Source organism: Nylanderia fulva, unplaced genomic scaffold (genome assembly GCF_048542155.1).
Source record: "Nylanderia fulva isolate GAGA-0341 unplaced genomic scaffold, ASM4854215v1 Scaffold121, whole genome shotgun sequence".
NCBI classification, from domain to species: Eukaryota; Metazoa; Arthropoda; class Insecta; order Hymenoptera; family Formicidae; genus Nylanderia; species Nylanderia fulva.
In genome coordinates this window covers 302,525-327,449 of record NW_028189421.1, presented here as the reverse complement: position 1 = coordinate 327,449, position 24,925 = coordinate 302,525, and the positions used below count along the sequence as shown (strand labels likewise).

Here is a 24,925-nt window from a genome sequence, read left to right as displayed (position 1 = left end):
AACTCAACAATTGCGGAAGCATCCCAGCCAAATAAACTTACGCCACTGCGTTATTATTATATAAAAATAATTTATAATAATATATACATATATATATATATATTATTTTTATATAATAATAACGCAGTGGCGTAAGTTTATTTGGCTGGGATGCTTCCGCAATTGTTGAGTATTGTATATATAACATATAAAAGTTTGTATATATAATATATTATATTAAAATAATATATAATATGTAATTATACATATAATGATATATATACATATATAAAGTATATACACTAATGATGTAATAATTATAAATATATATATTGTGACGTGGTCGTCTCGACGCCGGTTCACGCCCCGACGCGGGGCCGAAAAGTCAAGCGGCCGCGCCAAGAGAGCGAAAGCGAGCGAGAGAGAGAGAGAGAGAGAGAGAGAAAGAGCAAACCCCGAGACACTTAGCGGCGCGAAAGAATATTATTATTAACGCGTTTCATTTTTATTTTTTTTATATATTGTTTGGGAGCCTTGCTGAGAGAATTTATTTTGTAAGAAGAGATTAACAAAGAAGAGGAAAAAAGCGGCAAACAAAGAATCGACGAAAACACCACGCATGGAACACGTGGCCCTACGAAAAGTCAGCACAACAACGGCCGCGGGGCGAGAGAACCGTAGGAGCGCGCCCACCAGCAGGCGCCAAGAAGGGCTCCAAGGACCCGCGGATAATCACCGCATCCCCGCTTCCTTCTTGCCAGAACTCCGTCGGCCGACGTATAATAAGGAGATCGCCGTTCAAGGCCGCAAAAGCCTAGAAATAACGTGCCTCAGCGAGATTTATATGTTAAATTAATTGTCGCGAAGGGTACCGAAAGTACCCCGCACGTTGCGTTACTGTCACGCGAGTCGGGGAAAATCGCGGACAGCTCTAATTAGCTGTCGCGAATCCTACCCCTGACTCGCCGAATTCGCTCGGCTGCCGATACCGAGTCGGCAGATTGGCGCGACCGCTTACCGTCAGAAGACGTATTTAGAGAGACAGAGACCAAAAAACCGAGAGGATTAGAAAGATCGGGAGAATAGAGCCCCGAGGACAAGACGAGGATTCCCTTTCGGTGAGGCTACTCTGTTCAAGTAACACGCAAGTAACACCTCCTCATTGTGTACTTTCGAGTCTCGACCGTGCTGACGCGATCGCGTAATTTAGTGTCTTTTGTTAGCGTACGGGCTAAGCCCGTTATTAGAAATAATTTCGAGTTCGTAATTAGCCGAGAGCAATCGTGGCCAAGCGGCGAGTGATTTCGAAAATCTTTACGCGTCGTGGTTGCCTTCGCGACTCACTTCTCTCGGGGATTTATTATCGTCGCGCTGTCTCACTTTTTGTCGCGTTTATTGTCGTGTATTGTATAATTGCGTTTTGCGAGAATGTCGAGCAAAGTATGTGTGAGCGAATAAGACGAATCGCGTAATAATTGTCGTTGTCCGTCGCGTAATTCGATTGTCGCGTGTAATTAAGAGAGAGCGAAGAACAAGCGAGATCGCGTGCGAGAACGCAAAAGCGACAAGGACGGAAAGTGTATGCGCGCGAGAGATCGAGACGGTGATAGCCGGGAACTGCCGGTCACTGACGAACTCGGCGTTACACGACAAATTATATCATTTTGTGGTGAGATCTTTGCTCTCAGATTATCCCTGAGGATCTTTCGGATCGGATTTCTGATTTTCTTGACTGCCGAATCCTTTGTCCGCTCTTTTATTGCATGTAATTTGTTATCACGTTGTCGCCCATCAGACATGTGTAAAGTTGCATTATTTAGCGAGCCAAGATTATCACATTATTTTGCGCCTTATGTATGTTGTCGTCTTTGTCGAAATCTCCGTGTCGTCGAGCCAACGTGTTATTCGATCTATCTTGTCAAGTACGAAATTTCTATCGAATCTATTCTTGAGTATTCCTATTTTTTTTTAATTATTATTTTGTGATAGATAGGCAAGGAGGCAAGAGAAGAAGTGACAAGATAGGTGGAGGAGTATGGGAGAGTGAGAGAGGAGGAGAGAAAGAGAAGAGAGCAAAGGTTGATAAAGTAGATAAGAGCGGCCAGTAAAGAAAGAAGAGTGGTAACAGCGGTTAACGAGAAAGGGCGTTAGGAGAAGCAGGGTGGAATGCAAACAGATGGAGCACGTGCTCAAAAGAAAATATCACACACATGGTGCACGCTCATAATTACATGTAATTATACGCAAGAAGCGGAGGTAAAGAGTAAGAGCTGACGAGAAGGAGAAGAAAATAAGGAGAAAGGAAAAGCGAAGGGAGTAGAGGGAGGTAAAAAATAAAAAGAGAGAAGAAAGAGGAGGAAAGATAATAATAAGAGGAGAAGGGCAGAAAGAAAGAAGGTACGGTGGTGAAATAGTTGAGGTTAAATGTGAGTGCCGGGACAAGGAGTTAGAGGTACAAGGTGGTGAGAGTGAGGCGAAAAGAATGCAGAGACAGGGAAGTAAAAGGAGTGTGAAAGAAGAAAGAAAATTGGGAGAAGTAAGAACTGCGGCTGCAAGGAGGAAATGAAGGAGTTAAGTAAAAAATTAAATAGAGTGGTTACGATGGTGGAGGAGATGGCAGGATGGATGAGGGAGAAAAGAGAAAAGGAAAGGAATAAAGACAGAGTGGTTAAGGTGGTGGAAGAGTTAGCAGAATAGATAAAGGAAGAAAGAAAAAGAAGGAGGAAGAAAGAGGAAGAGAGAGAAGGAGGAAAAGGAAGAGAGAAGGTAAAAGAGGATGCAGAAAGAGGTGAAGATGAAGAAAGTAAGAAGAGGGAAGGAAAAAAGAAAAAAGAGGAGAAGAGGAATGGAACGCAAAAGGAAGGGAGGAAAAAGAAAGAAGAAGGAGAAAGAAGGAAACAGAGGAAAGAAGGAAGGAAGAAGAAAGGAAGGAAGGAAAAAGAAGAAGAAAATGGGGGAAAAATGAAGGGAGAGGCGGAAGAGAAGGAAGAAGGCGGTAAGACAAAGGAAAAGGGTGAAAAAGAAGAGGGCAAGAGAATATACGTGACAGGATGGTGGAATGGTGAAGAAGAGTGGTAGAAGAGGAGGAAAAGAGAGAGTAGGAGAGAAAAAGGAGGGAAGAAAAGAAAAAGGTTAAGGAATGGAGAGAGAGGAGGAGGAAGGAAGAAGGAGCATGGGGCAAGGAGGAAAAAAAGAGGGAGAAGAAAGAGAACAAAGGAGGAAGTGAGTCAGGAGAGAAGGAAGAAAAGAGAAGAGGCGCGAGAAAGAACGAAGATGGGAAGAGAGCAGAGAATGCAAGGAGAGAATGAGAGGCAGAAAATACAAGAGGAGGAAGACAAGGAAAAGAGGAGGGAAAAGAATGAGGATAGGTAGAAGAAAGGAGAGGAAATCTGGAAGAAGATAGAAGAGAAAAAGAAGGGAAAGGGAGGAGAGAGAAGATGGAAAAAAGGAAGGAAGAAGCAAGGAAGAAGAAGGAGGAGGAATGTTATATGGAGAGACCTGGATGGAGAAGATCAGGAAAAAAGGAGGGTATTGATGGAGAAGTTTATGGAGGTGGTGCTGGATAGGGAAGTGGGGGTAGTAGGATCATCAGAAGTAAAAGGGGATGATGGGAGAATGTTGGTGATAGTGAAGATAGAAGATGAAAAGAACAAAAGAGAGTTGCTGGAAAATGGGAGAATAATGTGAAGAAGATGGGAGGTAGGGGTAGACAAGGATTTGACGAGGGAGGAGAGAAGGATTAGATGGCTGTTAGAAAAGGCAAGAAAGGAAAGGAGAAGAGGAAAGGAGGTGATGGTACGCGGAAAAAGGTGTATCATAAAAAACGATTCATTTCAATCTGTCTTTTGCGCGCGAATTTGGGACCGCGCCTTATCGTGCGTAGTAATATTCGGCAGAAAGCGTGCCTAGGAGCCTCCCACTCAGGCGAGCGGGCCAGAGCTAACTAGATCGCGGAAAGAAGCGGACGCACGCGTGAGGCGACACGTTTTCGTGAGAACAAAGGCGTCCAGTATATTTTTACCCGCGATAACGTTTTCAGTTATACCCTTAAATGCAACGAAATTAGCTTGTATTCTAACCAAAGCAAATAAATATTGTGAAAGAAGAAGAGTCAAAAATCTTTTCGACCACATCGTCGCTGACGCACTCCTTCCAGAGACACGTGTGGCGAGCACATGTTCTCAGCGTAATCATTACGCAACAAAGTTGGTCCTTTGAGCCGGATTTATTATCCGTTCATTTGTGCTTCGGAAGAAAAGTGTGGAAGAACCCGGGAATCAAACGGGCGAAATTCTCCACGCACTGTAAGCTTTCGGTATCGCAACAGGGATATAAAATTACATCGCCGCAACAGGCGATATCTACCACAGTACGATCTTCTGAACGGCTGGCATCATTCATGCAATCAGGCAGCTTCAAATATTTCAGAAGAAATCATCAACGGCATTCAGAAATTTATTCTGGACTACCAGACTGCAAGCACGACTAGCGACGCAGCGAGACCGACGCAACAAGGCGGCTTCCTCGAGATCGCGTCACGTGTAGACATTGCAGCGATCTCTACTATATCACGATTTTCCGGACGGCTAGCTGACGTTATCGACGCAATTAAGCGGCTTCTTTCTACATCGGGAAATTATCGACGGCATCCAAAAATTCATCCCGGACAACGAGACTGCAGGCACAACCACCAACGCAGCGAGAGCGGCACATCAAGGCGGCTTCCTCGAGATCGCGTTACGTGTAAACATTGCGGTAAGGGTGATTATTTCTTAGCAGCGCCAACCCGTATTCATTTTGTATTAACAAATAAACTCATTATCAATTCAATATGACTGATATCGCATCGCTCAAAAGACAGCGCGCGACCATCAAGGCTTCATACACGCGAGTCAAGACGTACGTAGATGCCATTGTTACTGTTACGCCGCCTATCGTAGCACAACTTGAAGAGCGTAAAAATAAATTAAACGAATATTGGTCGGATTACAATGACGTACAAACGCAAATCAAGTCACTCGACGAAAATGAAGCAAGTAATCGTGACAATTTTGAGGAGGCATTTTTTTTGTTATCTGGGAGCTCATTAAACCCGCATTACCGAACTTAACGGAAGGCTCACGGTCTTCATCATGCGCTTCTGACACGGTAGAAACTCATTCCAATGTTCGGTTGCCCAAACTAAATTTGCCGACATTTTCCGGAAAATACGATGAGTGGTTTCCCTTTCACGATTCTTTCAATTCTATTATACATTCCAATCGCACGCTAAATAATATACAAAAACTACAATATTTGAAATCTGCGCTAACCGGTGATGCGAGCAGTGTCGTAAACTCTTTAGAAATTAACGATTTAAATTATGATATTGCGTGGAATCTTTTAAAGAAGCGCTACGATAATAAACGCGTTGTTGTACAAACTCATGTAAAGGCAATCATGGACTTGCCATCCATGCCTAAAGAAAATTTAGTTGATTTGCGACATATCGCTGACGGAGTGACTAAACACATCAAAGCATTGGAAGCGCTCGGGCATCCTACTTCACATTGAGACGACTTGATCGTGCATGTTTTAAGCTCCAAATTAGATACACTTACAATGCGAGAGTGGCAATCGTCACTAACTGGCACAAACCCTCCTACGTTTGAGGAATTTAACGATTTCATAATCCATCGATGTCAAATGCTTGAGACCCCGGGAAAAACAATTTCTTCATGCAACAAAAACGTTAATAAGCAGTTCAGCTTAAAGCGTCAAGCCTCATGTGTCGCGACGGTCAAGCCTAAATGTAATTTTTGTAATGGCGATCACGCCATATATTATTGCAAAGATTTTTTAGCATTATTAGTACACAGAGGATAACAGAGATTTGCAATCGAAAAATTTGCGGTAATTGCATGCGTTCTTCGTCTCATACGTCCGTCAAATGCACATCAAAGGGTTGCAGGGTATGTAATGCCAAGCACAATACGTTACTACATTTGACAAACAATTCAAGCGGAATACAGGAAGTCAAATCAATTAAGGCCAAGAAACCAATTCTGTAAGCTCATCGACGACGCTGGTGACGCACGCCTACAGCAACAACATTAAAAATCACATCATGCTCTCAACCGCAGTGATTAACACTTCCCACGCCAATTGATCAACGAGAACTTGCCGTGCGCTATTGGACAATGGGTCTCAGGCACTCTATCTCTACAGATTTTATGAAGCTACTCGGATTACGGCCTCGACCTTTAAATATTTCTATATCGGGCATAGGTGATACGACTACGAAATCTACTCACGTAGTCAGAGTAAAGTTACAATCTCGGTACACCTCATACTCCGCTACAATTGACTGTATTGTTACAGATTGAATCACAGATGATCTTCCGGCTTTTACTATTAAGCAAGAAGCATATAACCTTCTTTGCAATATCAAATTGGCAGATCCGGAGTTCAACATTTTGTCTAGCATTGATATATTAATTAGAGCCGAAGTATTTTTGGAATTATTATGCGTGGGACAAATTAGGACCTCTTCCGAATACTCGACATTGCAAAAGACGCAATTTGGTTGAATACTGGCTAATCGTTTAAATAATCTACCGATGACCACACATAACGTACAATCTTTCCACGCAACTCTTATTAACAATCAACTGCATGATCAATTATCAAAGTTTTGGAATGTAGAGGACTCTCGTATTGTTGTTGACGACTCTCCGAGCACACCAAGGCAGAATCATTTTGCGAGAAACATTTTTTGGCTAACACTTCTCAAGACTCTTATGGTAGATACACAGTCAAACTTCCAGTTAACGAGTCATTGATCAATCAGCTTGGAGACTCAAAGAGCATAGCATTGAAATGCTTGCGAAACTTAGAAAAACGCTTCTGTTGAGAGCCCGCATTAAAAAAACAGTATGCACGGTTCATTTCCAAGTATTTATCTCTAGGCCATATAAAATAAGTAAGTGAATTGCCGAACGAGCACGAGCAGTCTTATTATTTGCCACACCATTGCGTGTTCAAAGGTTCTGGACCATCGTCGAAGATTCGCGTCGTTTTTGACGCTTTGTGCAAAAACGCATCAGGCGTGTCATTAAACAATGCCTTAAGCATTGTCCGGTTGTACAAGATTTAACGTCGATCTTACTGCGATTCCGTACCTTCGCGTACGTATTAGTAGCCGATATTGTAAAAATGTACAGACAGGTACTTATACATCCAACGCAAACGCGCCTGCAGAGAATATTATGGCGAGATGACCCATCTCTAGATGTTCTTATAAATTAATTACAGTCACCTATGGAACTTCTTCGGCATCCTTCTTGGCCACAAGATGTTTAAAGGATTTGGCTGAGCGGCACGCATCGAAATTCCCAGTTGGATCGACACATCTTCTACATGATTTCTACGTCCACGATATGCTCGCTGGAGCAGATAGCATCCAGGAGGTCAAATCGATTCAGGAGGAAATAATACAATTATTGAAACTGGGATTGTTCGAGCTCAGCAAGTAGGCTTCAAATCACTCGTAACTATTAGATTCGCTTGATAGCCAAAGCGATAAGCCGATTCCTATCGAGGATAAAACTATCTCTTATGTTCTGGGGATACAATAGAATCAAGGCGCTGACACGTTTCATTTTTCATACACGCTCTATGCAGAACACAAGGTCGTGTCAAAACAAACTATATTATCTGAGGTCTTTATGTTGTTTGATCCCTTAGATTTCATTGGTCCTACAATAGTTATCACCAAATTAATACTTAGGATCTTTGGAAACTGGGCGCACAGTGGGATGAATCTCCGCCGTTGCACATACATACTCGTTGGTCAGCAATCAAATCGCAGCTGGTGGAATTAAATCAATTGACAATACCACGTCGAGTCAAGTTCGACGCCAATCCACAGGCTATCCAAATACATGGATTCTGCGATGCGAGCCAACACGCCTATGGAGCCTGCGTATACATTAGAACAAAGAGGGATCTCAGCAATTATCGTGCAAAATTGCTCTGTTCTAAATCCCGCGTGGCGCCTTTGAAGGCCATATCGTTACCGCGTCTAGAACTTTCGGCGGCCCTGCTATTGGCACGTCTCATCGAGAGGATCAAAGCGGCGATAGACCTGTCGGACATCCAAATATATATCTGGTCGGATTCAACCATCACCCTGAATTGGATAGCATCCCCATCTCGCAAATGGGCGGTATTTATTGCCAATCGAGTGGAAGAGATCCAGCGATTAACTGAGTCAAAATGCTGGCGTCATATACCGTTAGCTCAGAATCCAGCCGACATGCTGTCACGGGGACTCAACCCTCGTGATGTAATCAACGCTAGTACTTGGTGGCATGAACCAAACTTCCTTCAACTTGATCAAGAACACTGGCCAAGCAATGATTTTTCTCAACTGGGCGAGGACGCTTCTGAAATGCGAAAGGTGTTCACTACCACCACCATTGTCGATTGTGACATAGTCGACAAATTGTTAAGCAAGTATTCCAACCTGAACAAGGCCTGCCGTATTTTAGCTTACTGCTTGAGATTTGTAAAGGCAAGCCCAAGGTAACAGACATGTTTCATATCGCATGAAGAAATTTCAGCGGCATTGCATCTGATGTGTAAGCTAATTCAACGGCGCTCCTTTTCCGAAGAATGCAAGGCGTTAACCAAAGGTAAAACTATCAATCCCTCTAGCAAGATTTTATTATTATCTCCGTTTATGGACAAACAAGGATTAGTTCGTGTAGGGGGCAGATTGTAAAATTCAAATTTGTTTTTCGCGGCATGTCATCCTATACTTTTACTTCGTGATCAACAAGTAACGAAACAAATAATAATGCGAGAGCATATACGCAACATGCACGCGGGAACCCAAGCTACTATGGTTGCCGTCAGACAGCAATTCTGGCCTCTATCTTTAAAATCCGCTGCACGCAAAATCATTTTAGGTTGTGTAAAATGTTTTAAGGCCAAGCCTACGTTTTCTGAAGCTTTAATGGCTCCCTTGCCCGTGGATTGCGTAACAGTTTCGAGGCCATTCTCGCATTGTGGAGTTAATTACGCGGGTCCTATAACATTAAAGGAGGGTAAACGTCGAAATGCGCAAAACCATAAGGCATACATATCTATTTTTGTTTGTTTTGCGACTAAGGCAATACACTTAGAAGTAGTAAGTGATCTAACCACTGAAACATTTATAGCCGCTTTCAAGCGTTTCATATTGCGTAGGGGGAAACCATCTCACATGTATTCCAATAACGGAACTACTTTCGTCGGCGCTCAAAATTAGCTTAAAGAATTCTTTGAATTTCTAAATAAAGACCAAACGCAGGACGATATAAAACAATTCCTTCGTGATCAACAAATTAGCTGGAATTTCATTCCTCCTCACTCCCCACACTGCGGCGGCTTATGGAAAGCAGCGGTGAAATCTGCGAAGTACCATATGACGCGCGTTATTGGTAACGCTCACTTAACGTTTGAAGAGATGCAAACAGTTGTCTGCAAAATAGAAGCAATTTTGAACTCGCGTCCTATCACCGCGTTAAGCACAGATCCAAATGATCTTTTTTATATAAGTCCGGGTCACTTCTTGATTGGCGCTGCTATGAATAGTCACCTTTGTCCCGACCTAGGTGATGTAAACGAGAATCGCTTGGTACGATGGGAGCGAGTGGAGCAGCTAAGACAACACTTTTGGCACAGGTGGAGCTGTGAATACTTAAATTCACTACAATCCCGCTCAAAGTGAAAGTCTAATAAAAGGCCTCAATTGCAACCAGATCAAATAGTGCTTATAAAACAGCCAAACTTAGCTCCGTTGCATTGGCTGCTAGGGCGCGTGACAGAAATTCACGTCGGAGCAGACGGGATTCCACGTACTGCGACTGTTAAAACCGCCAAAGGTTCTTTTACGCGATCTTTGTCTAGCCTCGCGATAGTTCCCATGAAGTCGTTGGACGCGACTTGTTAATTTCGTTCAAATTATTTGTATTCATTTAATTTATATATACCTTTGTTCATCATTTATGTATTTTGTTTGCGTTTACCGCGTCTACGACTATTTAGCTTAAGATAACTACTATGTATCTATAGGCAATATTATTCAATTTATTTGTAAGTTGCGGTTTTCCGTTCTTTAAAGGAACGCATAGTCATGCAAACCAAAGAGCAATTTATTTTACATTTATTTTGAAAGTCAGTTCTTTCAAGGCAGGCGGCGTTGTATCGTAAAAAACAATTCATTTTAATCTGTCTTTCGCGCGCAAATTTGGGACCGCGCCTTATCGTGCGTAGTAATATTCAGCAGAGAGCGTGCCTAGAAGCCTCCCACACGGGCGAGCGGATCAGAGCTAACTCGATTGCGGAGAGAAGCGGACGCACGCGTGAGGCGACACGTTTTCGTGAGAACAAAGGCGTCCAGTATATTTTTACCTGCGATAACGCTTTCAGTTATACCCTTAAGTGCAACGAAACTAGCTTTTATTCTAACCGAAGCAAATAAATACTGTGAAAGAAGAAGAGTCAAAAATCTTTTCGATCACATCGTCGCTGACGCACTCCTTCCAGAGACACGTGTGGCGGGCACATGCTCTCAGCGTAATCATTACGCAACAGAAAGATATGGATAAAAGGAAAAGAATAGGGGTGGGATAAGAAGAAAAAGAGGCTAGTAGAAAAAAGGGGTAAAGGGGAAGAAGGAGAATAAGAGATGAGGGAGAATAGTAGGTGAAGGGGAAGAAAGAGGAGATAGGAGGACGGTAGGAAGGAGAGTTTAAGAGGTGGAAAAGAGGACATGGAGAGAAAGAAAAGGGAAAAAGATAAGAGCTAGGAAATAGGAGCTAATAAAAGGATAAGAAGGTAAAAAAAGTAAGGATTTTGATGGTAAGGTTAGTTGGGGATGATTTTTGATGAAGGAAGGAAAGAAGGGGGATAAGGGAGAAGAAGGAAAAAGGGAAAGGAGGAAAGAAAAATTAGAAATATTGTAAGGTCGCAGAAGGCCAGGTGGAGAGTTTGAAGAGGATTATGAAGTAGGTTAAGGATGAAAGAATGAGGGAGAAGAAGGGAAAAAGAGAGGAGGAAGTATGTTTATATGTTTAAGGTAAAGGGGAAGAAGAAGTGCGGAGAGGAGGTCCAAGTCGAGTGCAGGACATCGATGGCGTGAGGGCGAGAATGTATTTGCGACATTGGACAGTTGGTGGAAAGAGGAGGGAAAGAGTAGGGAGAAGGAAGGAAGCAGAGAGAGACAGAGAAGCATGAAGGCAAAGGAAAAATGAGGAAGAGAAAGAAGAAGGAGAGGAGGGAACATTGTTAGAGAATTATGAGGTCGCTTAAGGTCAGGCTAAGGATGAGAAAGGGAGATTGTATTATTATTTATTGTATTATATCAGAGACGAGAAGAGGAGGATGTAAGGGATTTGGCGGTCCCTTGAAAACGCCCCGACAACCTCGAGGGGAGTCCGGAATAAACTTGAATTGAATTGAATTGAATATATATATATATATATATATATATATATAATTATGTAATATATAAGTATATATATATATATATATATATATATATATAAGCTTAAAAAACTTGACTTCGACGTAACTAGCAAATTTTATTTAATTATTTCACGACGTTTCGACCATTTGGTTGTGGTCCTTTTCAAGTGAAATTTCTACAACATAATATTACACAATAGTTTTTAACATACGAGAACTCATTTAAGTGTTAAATTAATAAAATAAATATAAATTTTATAAACATACCCATCAATTAAACCGAGATTAACGTAACACTGGTGTTATTTAAAATCGAAAGTTAAAAGTTAAAAGAGGAACACCTCCCATCGTTATGATTTTGAAAGTTAAAAGTTAAAAGAGGAACACGTCCCATCGTTATGATGTTTCGTCAACGACTAAATTTGAAACGCGCCACTAAACAATCTTTATTATTTTGTCGTAAATGTTTGTCAAATTCTCGGTGTCTTTCTGTAGGTTAACTGTATTGTCATGTTTCTTTATGAAGAACATTTCAGCAATCTCTCTCTTTCTTACATGTTTCTCGTTATGTAAAATTGTCGGTGATTTCCAATCAAAGTTATGCCCAAAATCACATCTGTGTTTGCTCAAAACCGAATGATTAGACTCATGTAATTTAATATTGCTGGCATGTTCCTTCACTCTAGTGCATAAATGTCTTTTTGTTTGTCCAATGTATGATGCATTACAATTTTCACAATTAATCTTGTATACTACATTCGTTTTAATATCATTAGTTATTAAATCTTTACCTCGTTTTATCAGCCTATTTAAGTTTTTTGGCAAACTATAAACGACATTTATGTTAGCATTTTTAAGTGACCTTTTAATACTGTCGCTAACGTCTTTAACGTATGGGAGTGGAATTACATAATTCTTATCTTGAGCCGAATTCGCATTAACGTTATTATCTAAATCATTACTCAAACTGTCGTTATTATCCGCATTGTGACCGTTAACATTCCTGTTGTTATTCAGTACATTAATTCTTTTATTTACATACTTATTAATAATATGATCCGGAAAACAATTATTAATTAAAATGTTCTTTACAATCTCAATATTCGTATTATGAAATTGTTCGTTAGAAAGTAAAATTGCATGGTCTACTAAATTGTAAATCGTATTAATTTTGTACTTAATAGGATGACTCGAAAGAAAATTGATGTATCTGTCAGAACATGTAGGTTTCCTAAACCAATTAGTTGTCAATTTATTCCCATTGCGGATAACTGTAGAATTTAAAAAATTAATGGAAGAATTGGTCTCTATTTCATGTGTAAATTTTAAACGTTCATGATAGTTATTAAATGTACTTAAAATTTCATTTATTTTAGAGCTAGGTAAAATAACAAAAATGTCGTCCATATATCTATAAAAAGTCTGAACTTTAAAACTTAAAGAATTTAAACAATTTGTTTCCAAGTCATCCATTACCAAGTCAGCTAATATCGGTGATAGAGGAGATCCCATAGGGCTTCCATAATACTGCTCGTTAAATTGAAAATTAGTTGAAGTAAGTATTACATCAATAGCGTATAGAAACTGTTGCAAATTAAATTTAGTTTTTAGACTTATGTCACTCCAACGACTTTCAATTGCAGAAAAAACTAAATCTTTTGGAATATTTGTAAACAACGAACAAACATCTAAGGAAATCATTACGTCATCGTCATTAACTCTTGTATTTTTAATAGTATTCACAAACGTCCAACCATCTTTAACATTTGAATCCGGTTTCTTAACAGACTTAACTAATATCTCATGAATGTAACTGGCAATATTATAAAAGGGACTGCCTAACGATGACACAATGATTCTCAATGGATACCCGCTCTTATGGATCTTTGGGAGCCCATAACACCGTGGTAAATTACCATTTGTGCAATTCAGAAATTTATATGTTTGATCATCAATGATCTCATTATTATGCCATGACTTTACTAACGTATGAAGTTTGTTCGTCAGACGTGTAATCGGATTTTTATTTAATTTTTTGTATGTCATCGAATCACTTAACAATAATTCCATATTAGTCACGTAATCATTTCTATTCATAACCACTGTCACTTGTCCTTTGTCAGCTTTGGTAACAATTAAATCGTTATTATTCTGCAAATATTTATTAAAAATAAACGCATTCTGAATAAATCTGTCACTATAATTGATATGTTTACTTTTAGATAGAAATTTTTGTAGTGAATTGGCAATGGATATTCTAGTTGTTTCCAAAGCATCCTCAGGAACATAACGACAATTCGATTCAAAATTCTTTATCACTTCAACGGTATAATTTAGTCGGTCGTTCTTATTTGAGCAATGAATCGGCAAGGCAAACGTGTCGCCTAAACTTAAGAGTTTAGATACAGTATCAGGTAACACTTTAGAGCTGATATTTATTAACCAGTTAGAATTGTCGATGTTTTCCAACGGATTTGACAATACCATATATTTCTGTTTCATCCTATCAAACTTTTTTATCATCCTACTTTTTATTCTATAATTAAAGTTATTTAGTCGTTATTTACTTAAACAAAAAAACTGATTTACCACGTTATTAGGCAAGGAATCAAACAATTTTTTGACTATATTAGAGATCTTACACCGAATGAAATTTAGGTTTGTGTTCAAATCTTTAATCTCCAAATTTAACAATCTAACTTGATTATTCTTAACTATAGTTTTAAACCTTTGTTTCGCATAGGCACTGTGAAAACTAATTTCAGTCTTTAGGTTCTTGATGTGTGACGGCACAATGTCATATTTTCGACATCGGAGTAAAAATTTCAGTTGATGGTTACAAGCATAAAAATTCTTCTTGCATTTAATCCATGACTTAAATAAATAGGCGGTCTCGTTATTATATTGTTCAGAGATGTGTTGGAAAAAACAATCCTTCCGTACGTGCTACGTGTTGGAAAAAACAATCCTTCCGTTACGTTAACCTCGGTTTAATTGATGGATATGTTTATAAAATTTATATTTATTTTATTAATTTAACACTTAAATGAGTTCTCGTATGTTAAAAACTATTGTGTAATATTATGTTGTAGAAATTTCACTTGAAAAGGACCACAACCAAATGGTCGAAACGTCGTGAAATAATTAAATAAAATTTGCTAGTTACGTCGAAGTCAAGTTTTTTAAGCTTATTTTCACTACTAGCGACCAATATTAATTTTGATTAATATTAATTTTAATTGATATATATATATATATATATTTATATATTACATAATAAATAATATAAAACATGTAAAATTTTATATTTTTAAATAAATCTCTCATATATTCTAATAAGGTTACAATAATCTTAAATTGTAAGATTCCACAGAGATTAATAAATATGCCATTAACCTCTCAGTACTATGTGCATGTTTGTCCAATCTCATTCCCTTAACATCCCAAAAACCTTATAGAACATGTTGTATTAATATTTATATAATATGCTAAGAATCTTTTTATTTCTAGTATTTAAAAGGTTCTTAGTATGTTTATAAATATTAATACAACATGCCCTGTAAGATTTCTGGGATGTTAAGAGAATGAGATTGGACGAACATGCACATGTTATTGGGAGGTTAATGGCATATTTTTTTATTAATCTTTGCGGAATCTTACAATATTACAATTTAAGATTATTGCAGCCTTATTAAAATGTTGATGTGCTGTGAGAGTATTTACATTATAGTATCTTATGTGGCAAGTGCTGAAAATAACGAATTACGTCGCGTGTGAAGTTGCCGCATGAGCCGAAGGCTTATGATGCATTCACACTCGTGTATCAATTCGTTATTCACACGAGTGTGAATGCATCATAAGCTGAGGCAAATGTGGCAACTTTACGCACGATGTATTTGTTGTCCTCCGCACATGCCACATACAATATTTTTTATAATACCTATCGCGAAAGTTTGATTTGAGATTAAAGAATTAATTAAAATTGAATTCAAATAAGAAATAGTATTATATACTGTTATATTTATTTATCGCTGTAGAGAGTTAGTCTACTGTTTATACGCTCGCCAGATAAAATAGCTAATTGGATATGGTATTTATGCAATAAACGTACTCATTGATTACATGACACTCATATTTATTTACTATTTACATATGTCTGCGTGTACGTGTTTAAGAGGTAATCAATAGGCACATAGCGTCTACCTCTTCTTTTTCTCATCTGAGTCGCCTAGTCCGCCGTCTTCTTTCGGGGATCCACTGTTTGCGTCGTTTTCTCCTGGGCTAGCTTCACTGGCCACTCGTCGGTCTGTGTTTCGACCGTCCGCGTCCGTCTATACCACCGGCGGCAGGTATCGCGGCGTCCAGAGTCGCTTTGGGCTGTTGTCTGTCAATGAAAAGCTGATCGACGAGGAAAGATGCAAGTCTAGCTCCGGCTCTGATGCCGTATCAGGTACCGGGGCTGGAAGGATCTCCGCTGGTAGTCTCTTAGGAGACGATCCCCTCGACGACGTCCTCGTTCCTCTTTTGTCGGAGTCGGGTGGTTTGGTGCTTGTACGCAGGCGTTTGGCGCCGGAAGATAGGTGTTTGCTTGAGCTTTTGTGCTTGGTCCCGGAACCGGAGCATCGAACGCTGGACCCGAGCAGCGACCACGGGACGTTTACTAATAGGCGTATCTTCCTCGGAGACTTCGGTTGGTCGTGACCTGAGCGTACAGCGCCCGAAGATGAGGCCTCTTGGTGGAAAGCGTCGGAGTCGGGGCGTGTGTTGTTAAAGGCGAGGTTACGCCGGCGTCGAGATACCGGAAGGCTTGGATCTTGGCGGGGAGCGCCGGAGGCCTAACGTAGAACCCGGGATGTAGGCATGAATCGCCGGGTCTTTGGCGAGAAGCGCCTGTTTTGTGGCGTGGAACGCCGGAGACGTGGCGTGGATCGCCGGGATTGTGGCGGAAAATGCCGATGATCAGGCGGGAAACGTCGAGGGAAGGCGAGGATACGCCACAAGGCGAGGAAGCGCCGGGTAAGGGCGAAAGTTCTCCGAGCGAATGCAAGAATGTACCAACTTCCTGGCTCGAGGGGTCGGAGCCCTTCTTTGCCAGGAGATGAATTGACGTTGGCCGGGTCCGTCGTCAGATCCCGCTGACGTCTTCCTCTGGAGGAGCGATGTTCTCTCTGTCCACCGTCTTTGCTTCTTCTGACTTCTTTGTATGGGGAAGATGCGCGCGGTCTTGTAAGCCGAAGCGATCAATGCGCTAAAAATTTCTTATTAATAACTCCGCAGGAGATCTCACTTACGTATTCTCCTTTGTGAGAATCTTGACTTCGAAAAAGCGGAATCAGCGTGCGGCGCCTAGCGGAGATTTTTAGTACTCCGCGTCGCTTGCTTATGTAACACGCGCGATGTTTCTTGCATGCGGGTTTGTCTTGTGAGAGCGCGGCAACGGCGGAACTATCCCATGCTTTTTGTGGTGAGTACCGCTACAATCGCCAAAATAAACTGTGAAATTTGAAGAATTATTGATATGATACGTATACCATATATATAATGTTTTTACTCATGTACTTATCTCTCGATTTTTTCGGTAATAAAGTCTTCATTTCAGCAGATTCAGCAGATAAAGCGGATTCAGCTGCTTTTATAAGTTCTAACTGCGTGGACGGTCTTGAACACTCGTTTCTTTTATCCATTTAACCCTTTTTGAATAATGAATGTCATAACAAATTGATGTTTTGCTTCGCGTGAATTTCGTTACGTTCAAAAACAAAAACTATTAACTAATAACCATTACGAAAGAAGATTTTTTCAACTAAGATTAAATTACGGCTCTGTAATATTAAATATAAATCTAAATTGCAAGAAAGGCGTAAAAAGCCATACGCGGATGTTGTTGCGTACATTTCCAACGAAATTAAGTTTTCGTTGAAAATAAACCGTGCACAAGGCACGTATTATTCTCGGTGTACTACCAAGATTTAAAATTTGAAATAACCTCTTACTTGAGATTTAATTTCAAAAATCCCTTAACCCCCCTACGAAAATAAATAAATAAATGCGAGAGAAAAATATAGATCCGAAAGTCGCTGAATCGGGAATCGAACTAGAGAACTTTTGCTTTGTTCTTTTAGTAATATTATTAATTTTTGCGACACAATATGGCATAAACATAGCACAATACAAAACAATTTTTTTTACAAATGGTGGTGCTAACTTCACGCACATGACGCCACCTTATCGCCAGAACACAACCGCTCTCTCGAGACATCCGTATCCAAATCCGCGAATAAATTCTGCGTCGCATTACCGCCAGTAAGGTGCTCTTATGTACTCCACCATCTGCCTTCGCCAATGGACATTATTCGCGCCACCAATTCGTCCCACTTGTAGACAATCCGACCTGTCGCGCAATTTCCTTCAAACTCGCTAATCGTTAAATCATTTAACTTATCCTGAGGTGCTCGGTAGATAATGCGTTATCAAAATTTTTGTAAATAACTTAGCAAAGTCGTTGCTCACCCGATATAACGGGAGACACACGATATTAAATGCTCACAAGTTTATAAAATTCTAGAATATTGTCTAAGATCACAAAGCGGACACAAAATAAAAACCAATCCGTGCACCGCGTTATTAATTTTCGCAGTCACACGAGTTAAACTTCTTGCAATACGATCACAGTCAAGTTCACTCCGCGAACGTGCATTCCAAAATCTGATCCGATTCCGCGATCCGAATTCCACCGTTTAAACCCACTTCTAAATTTTGTGGGGAAAAAGAAGAAGATTATTGTCCTTCAATTATTCAATTTATGTGGAAAGAATCAAGATAACGTTAAATAAGCAAATCGTAGATTATCATTTTATTTACTTTAATAAAAGAATGGCCAGACAGATATTTATGTATTGTAACAGGTAGGTCAAAGGAAAACTCGTGTCAAAAAATAAGTGTGGTATTGTCGGTTAATCTTTTTTGATTGATGGGTATTGACCCGTCCCGAGACAAAATCGAAAGATCTTGTGCAGTCGATCTCGTGCATCGCAAAACATGCACGTTTAAAATATAATATAAAATATATAATTGCCTACAATTTTTAATTTTTATATCTAACTATCTTTGAATAAAATTCGCACGTCATTACTGCGCCAACTGTTATGCCTTCTCTTTTATATTCACTTTATTAAATTAACATTATAAAAGTTTTAGATATTTAAATTATTTTGATTATTGTTAATTTGATATAACTCATCAGATTTTTTAATGAATTATTTATGTGAAACTGTATTTATATGTATAAATGTACGAATACATACAATACTCATATACACATATACATACCGATTATTTGACGTATAATATTCAAGAACAAAATGATAATAACAATATTTTGCTGGCTCGTTGTCTTGACATTGTCGTGCGCATTCTTCTGGTGTTGATAATTGTATAGATTTATGTTTTGTGTATTCAGATGAATCCCAGAAAAGAGAAGCTGTTAAACATAATAATAGATTTTTAAATAAAATACATAATTACAAATTTACATTAAGATAATTTATTTGAAATTGCACTTTTTATATATTTTTCGCAGACCGTTTTGATATATAATCTCTAATATTATATAATTTGATAAATAATTGATTTGTGTATAACAAATTGTAATTACATATTGTAATTGTAACTACAATATATTAGAATATATTTATCTATAACTAATTCTATAACTATAACTCTATAAAAAAATTTAATTATATTTTTGCATCTGCATCAATTATTGTAGAAAGCTTTCAAAAAGATTATCAAAATTATTTTAATGTAATCGAAAACTTAAGTATCTGATCCAGAACGAGTAGTTACAAGTTATTGTAATTAGGTCTAAAAAGTTTAACGTATTTTTTTCACTGGTTTACATTGTAAATGTTAAGGTATGTCTTGCACGTTTGAATAGCGCGCGCGTATGCGGAGCCACAGCGATGGCGTTGCATGCACCCTCAAGGTATGAAACAAATTTTGCCGAATTCAACATACCAACAAATTACGAGGAAGCGCCTGATGCATTTCGATGTATCGAAGCTATCAAAGAAGAGTTGAAGGTCCACGAGAAAAACCACACGTGGCAGACAATATCCAGAAATTACGAAAAAAGAATGATTGATTCAAAATAGATTTTAAGGTTCGAAGAAAAGACGGGAATGCGCGACAAAGCAAGACTATGTGTTCAAAACTTTCTTTAAGAAAAAGAAATGGACTTCACAGAGACTTTCTCACCCATCGTTTGTTATGACTCTTTGCGAGTGTTACTGACGACAATTGCCTAAGAGAATCTCGAGATGGTTTAATTCGACATGCAGAAGCATTCTTGTAGCTTAGAAAAAATCCTTATACAATTTAAAACAAGCGTCTCGGTTCTGGAATCGTAGATTTTATGATTTTCTGAAACAATTTAAATTGAAGCAAACAGATGCTGACGAATGTCTTTTATATGAATATCAGGGTTTAGCAATATATCTCGTGTCATTTGTAGACGAGTCTCATTGTGTGCAAATCAGAGGAAGTGTTAGAAATAATTCTCGAGAAAATAAGAAGTACGTTTGAAATCACTTTCGGAAATTGTAGTAGCTTTGCCGGATTGTAATTAATTCGTAACAGAATAACAAAACTTATGTTTATTTATTGTTACGTCCCGACTCAATAAGAAGGAAGAGTCGAAGGAAGAACGTGACTATACTGATGTCGAACGACACTAGACGGTGCGTCTGTTCGACCCGAGCGAACGTACGAAGGGCCCCGCAATAGGTCAGCGACCGCAAGGGTGACTCTTACTCTATTTAAAGGGCAGTTCGCTCGGTGGTCCCTTTTCAGCAAGAGAATTAAATCTCTTTTGCGTGGGATGGGACCCTGTGCGACTTCCAGGATGGAAAGGAATGAGAGTGGTTGCTTTTTTTTGTTTAAATAATTAAGTCCAGATTCATCCCAAAAATCTAGTTTAATATAATTATTTTTAATGAAATTAGAAAAGAAGAAAAGGTATTTACATGTCTAATACTTAAACTACACGAAAACCTTATATGTTCGATGTGAGTGTGTGTGTATATCTCGCGGGTGTTACATAAGTGCGGAGGTCATCAACCGGGGTTATAACGGATAGGGTGTGAGAATATTTATATATATATTTAAATACTAATACCCCGATTGAACATTACAATTTAGCAATAAGGTTAATTTTAAGAGTAGGCGTGTATAGGTATGTGTGAAAGGTCATTGGATTTCTTCGAGTTGGACAGTAGAGGGGGGATAAAGTTTTTTAAATAGGAGTTGCACGGGGACGAGCAGAGGATATTCCGACTCGGAAAGATACCAATATACGAATTCGTCGGGATGTGCAGTTGTTAAGAATTGCGCCAGAGCCTCTAGATCCACGAGGTCGGGACCGATCGTAAATCCGTCCTCAGGTACTTCACGTACCCTGGGGATCTGATCAATTAACCAGGCTCGGAGTTGGTCTAAAGTTAACCTGGGCTCTTCCTCGGTAAGATCGATCGTTTCGATCTCTTCGGTAGGTTCCGAGTCTTCGGAGGATGACGGGGAAGAGACAAGGGATTCCTCGAAGATGATTGTCGAAGGAGCAGGGGATGGAGATCTAGGAAAATCAGGGAGCTCAGGGGAGGAAGGGGAAGGAATTTGGGGAAGTTCCGAGGATGTGGGAATGGGAGACGTGTGTGGTGTGTGGGTGTCGAATGAATTAATATTATTGTTAATAATAGTAGGGTCTTCTACACCCCGACCCGCTCTTTGTTTCAGCCGCCCATTCCGCCGATTCCTCGATGACCTGAACGCGGTCCGCGATATTCGGTTTTGAGGTCCGTCCACTACGAGATCGGGTGGTTTAAATTGTAAAAAAAAAGAAAGGGTTCTGTTACAAATCGCGGGAGCTATATATATATATATATATATATGTATATACATACGTACATACATATACAATGTGTATATTTTTATATTCGGTTTCCCTTTTATTTCCTAATTTACTAGCGGGAGAAATCACGAAGTCGTCCGCTGTTGCGGAGACTCCTGAGTGATTTCTGGAATAGAGGGTAGAAATCACGAAGTCGTCCGCTGTTGCGGAGAATCCGGAGTGATTTCTGAAATAGAGGGTAGAAATCACGAAGTCGTCCGCTGTTGCGGAGAATCCGGAGTGATTTCGGAAGAAGCGGATAGAAATCACGAAGTCGTCCGCTGTTGCGGAGAATCCGGAGTGATTTCGGAAGAACAGGATAGAAATCACGAAGTCGTCCGCTGTTGCGGAGAATCCGGAGTGATTTCTGGGAGAAAGGTAGGAGAAGGATCAAAGGGTGTGAGGTAAATAATTGGGTTACCGAATCCAACGGCGAACCCAAAGACTCTAGTTTTTATGATTTGATTAAACTCCCGGAAATTGTACGAAGTATCGGTGTGAATGTGTTAGGTAGACTTACTACTTATCCAGAAGAACCTTGGTCAGCAGGAGGTGGCTCGGTGGTTGACGACGGCTGGGATTTCGTTTTGCGAAATTAATACTAACAGAATTAACAATTCTTTCGGTTGAACACTTAAATAAAATTAGTTGAAGTTTGCGAACGGGATGAGACTGACTGAATGAGAATGAATAAGAATCGAGAGAAAAAGCCTGTGTGTCGCTCGCACGGTGTTACTCGTATATAAACCTCCTTGCTCCTCCTTCTCCATTAGTTGTTAATATTCCCGACGAATAAGGAAATTTTCAATGACGCTTTGGAAGCGTCCTTTGATTTTGAAAATTAATATGATTGGTTCGGGCTTTGTTTAGAGTCCAGGGTTTCGACCAATAGAGAATTTGTTCTTATAGAGGGAGGTTGATATTTTATTGCTCCTCTAGTTGTGACTCAAGCAGATATCGCGTCCGGTGATCTGTCAGGCGAGGATTGTTTAGGTTATCGGAAAGTTTTATTGATTCTCAAGGGCTCTATTGAAAGGAATAGGCACCAAAAATTGTTTTCCCTCGCCTGTCACATCGTGCCCTATCTGCGGGTCTGCGATATTTTGAATATCATTTTACACTCTCCGAAAGGAAAGAGATTCGTAGATTTCACGATTTATTACGTTTACTTTGCTTTTCGGGTCGTTCTCTATCCGCTTTTGATGTTCAAGATATCGCTTTGCGTTCTTTGAAAGAAAAGAATCGTGAAGACCGCAGGACGTAACATTATCAAAGTTTGTATACGCAGAAAATTCTCGGGCAATTTCGTATGAGTGAAGCAAAACCTGTTTTAGCAGATCCCTATGTAACGTTAGAATTACTAGAATCAAAAGAGACAAAGTTGTGCAATGTTCTTTATCGCGAAGCTGTTGAACCATTTATGTTTCTCGCTATTGTATCGCGTTCTGTATATAGCATATGCGGTTAACGTTGTTAGCAAATTTTTAAATAATCCTGGCAAAAATCACTGGCAAGCGGTAAAGAGAATCTTTGCATTCCTAGTCTGTACCAAAAATGTAGGCATAACGTATCAAAGCGACGGAAACGAATCAGACCTAATAGGATATTTAGATGCGGACTGTACAAGCGAGCCTGAGACAACACTATCTACAACTTATATATTCAATTTAGCTAACAAGGGTTCAATAACAAGGGCGTCTCAAAGACAAATTAGTTGTTTTCAATACTACTGAAGCTGAATATGTCGCCGCATCTATAGCAACAGAAGAGATTCTCTGGTCAAGAAAATTAATGAGCAGTATCAGATCAATGCAATCAAGTTATTGTACTATCGAAGTACAATATGATGAACTAAGGACCGTAACTTTCATAAAAGAACAAAGCATGTTGATGTTCAATATTGGATCATTTGTGTGAAACTTCAGAGATAAAGGTGATACAAGTCGAGTATAATTCATCCAAAAGCCAAGGGTAGACATTCTTACTAAAGCGTTACCAAAGGAGCGTTTTTTTAGTCACAGTAAAAGCATCGCAAGTGAGCACTATATCAAATGCTAAGACGGTGAAAGTGTTAAGGTATGTCTTGCACGTTTGAATAGCGTGCACGTATGTGGAGCTTGGTCACAGCGATGGCGTTGCTGTTCTTCCGATCGATGTACCGCGTATATTTTTTTGTACTTTTTCTTCTTCCGGTGACCGTACCATTGTACTCTTGCGTGTAAGTTATAACGTGTAAGAATAAAAGTATGTCTAATATAACTTTTTTTCAATTTTTGACACCCTCTGCCAGTAACAAAAGCACGAACAGAGAAATACTTCCGATTGTCTCAACAGTAAATTATATGTATAAAGTGAAAGAATAAAATATGTTTATGGTGTCGTTGAGTAAAGGAGAAAGAATAGCCCTTACAATGTTTAATTACATAACGAACATAGAATGGTACAGTAAACTTCAATCTATCTAATAGGAAATACTTAAGTTTTTGATTTTCTCACACACCCTTTTTTTGTCAAAAGAAGGAGATTATGATTATCACTAATGGCACAAAAAATTTTAGTTATGGCAGCAGGAATGTTTCAATGTCTCAATTGCGTATCATCACATTTGTAATATCTCTGAGATCATTTTTTTTTAACACAAAAAAGTATATCAAGGCTCTGTAATATTAAATAGTAACTACAAATAAGAAAGACCTAAGAGCCATACGCGGATGTTCTTTGCGTACATTTCCAACGAAAATTGATTTTTCGTTGGAAATAAACAAAATGTGCACACAGGCACATATTATTCTTGGTGTAGTACCAAGACTTTATCATAAACTATCTTATACTTGAGATTTAAATTCATAAACCCCTATACCCCCCTAAAGAAATAAAGAAACAAACACCAAAGAAAAATATAGATCCAAAAGTCGCTGATCCCGATTTCCCGATTCAGCGACTTTCGGATCTATATTTTTCTCTCGCGTTTATTTCTTTATTTCTTTAAGGGGGTATAGGGGTTTATGAAATAAAATCTCAAGTATGAGATATAGTTTATGATAAAATCTTGATAGTACATCAAGAATAATAATTGCCTGTGCGCACATTTCGTGTATTTCCAACAAAAAATTAATCTTTGTTGGAAATGTACGCAAGGAACATCTGCGTATGGCTTTTAGGCCTTTTTTATTTGTAGTTAGTATTTTTTTTAATAGTAGTAGTAGTAGTAGTAGTAAAATCTTTAATGATCCCCTTGGGGATACAATCTTCTTAAACAATATCCATTTATATATACAAACAAAAATATAAAAAAGAAACAAAAATAACAATTTTCGTGTACTCCACTCTCTCCTCCAATACATAATTCATTACAACTAACTTAACCTAATTTAAAACTACTCTTAAAAACTAACGCCGAAAAGGTTGAGCTTCGGTGACCAGGTCCATCGTCCTTCCTCCGGACTATTTCTCGGCACCTCCACCCAATCTCACACACATACACCTCTTCCGCTTTAGGCTCCCGTTTTT

The 24,925-nt window shown here is 39.2% G+C and overlaps 1 long non-coding RNA gene across 1 annotated transcript in view; it reads right to left on the bottom strand.

Annotated features, from left to right (window-relative positions):
- The window catches only part of LOC146724665 (uncharacterized), a 105,571-nt gene that overhangs the window by 18,628 nt on the left and 62,018 nt on the right, over positions 1-24,925 (bottom strand). Inside the window, exon 2 of the long non-coding RNA XR_014923999.1 lies at positions 18,802-18,952. This is a non-coding gene — a long non-coding RNA (uncharacterized LOC146724665). The remainder of the gene's footprint in view (positions 1-18,801; positions 18,953-24,925) is intronic.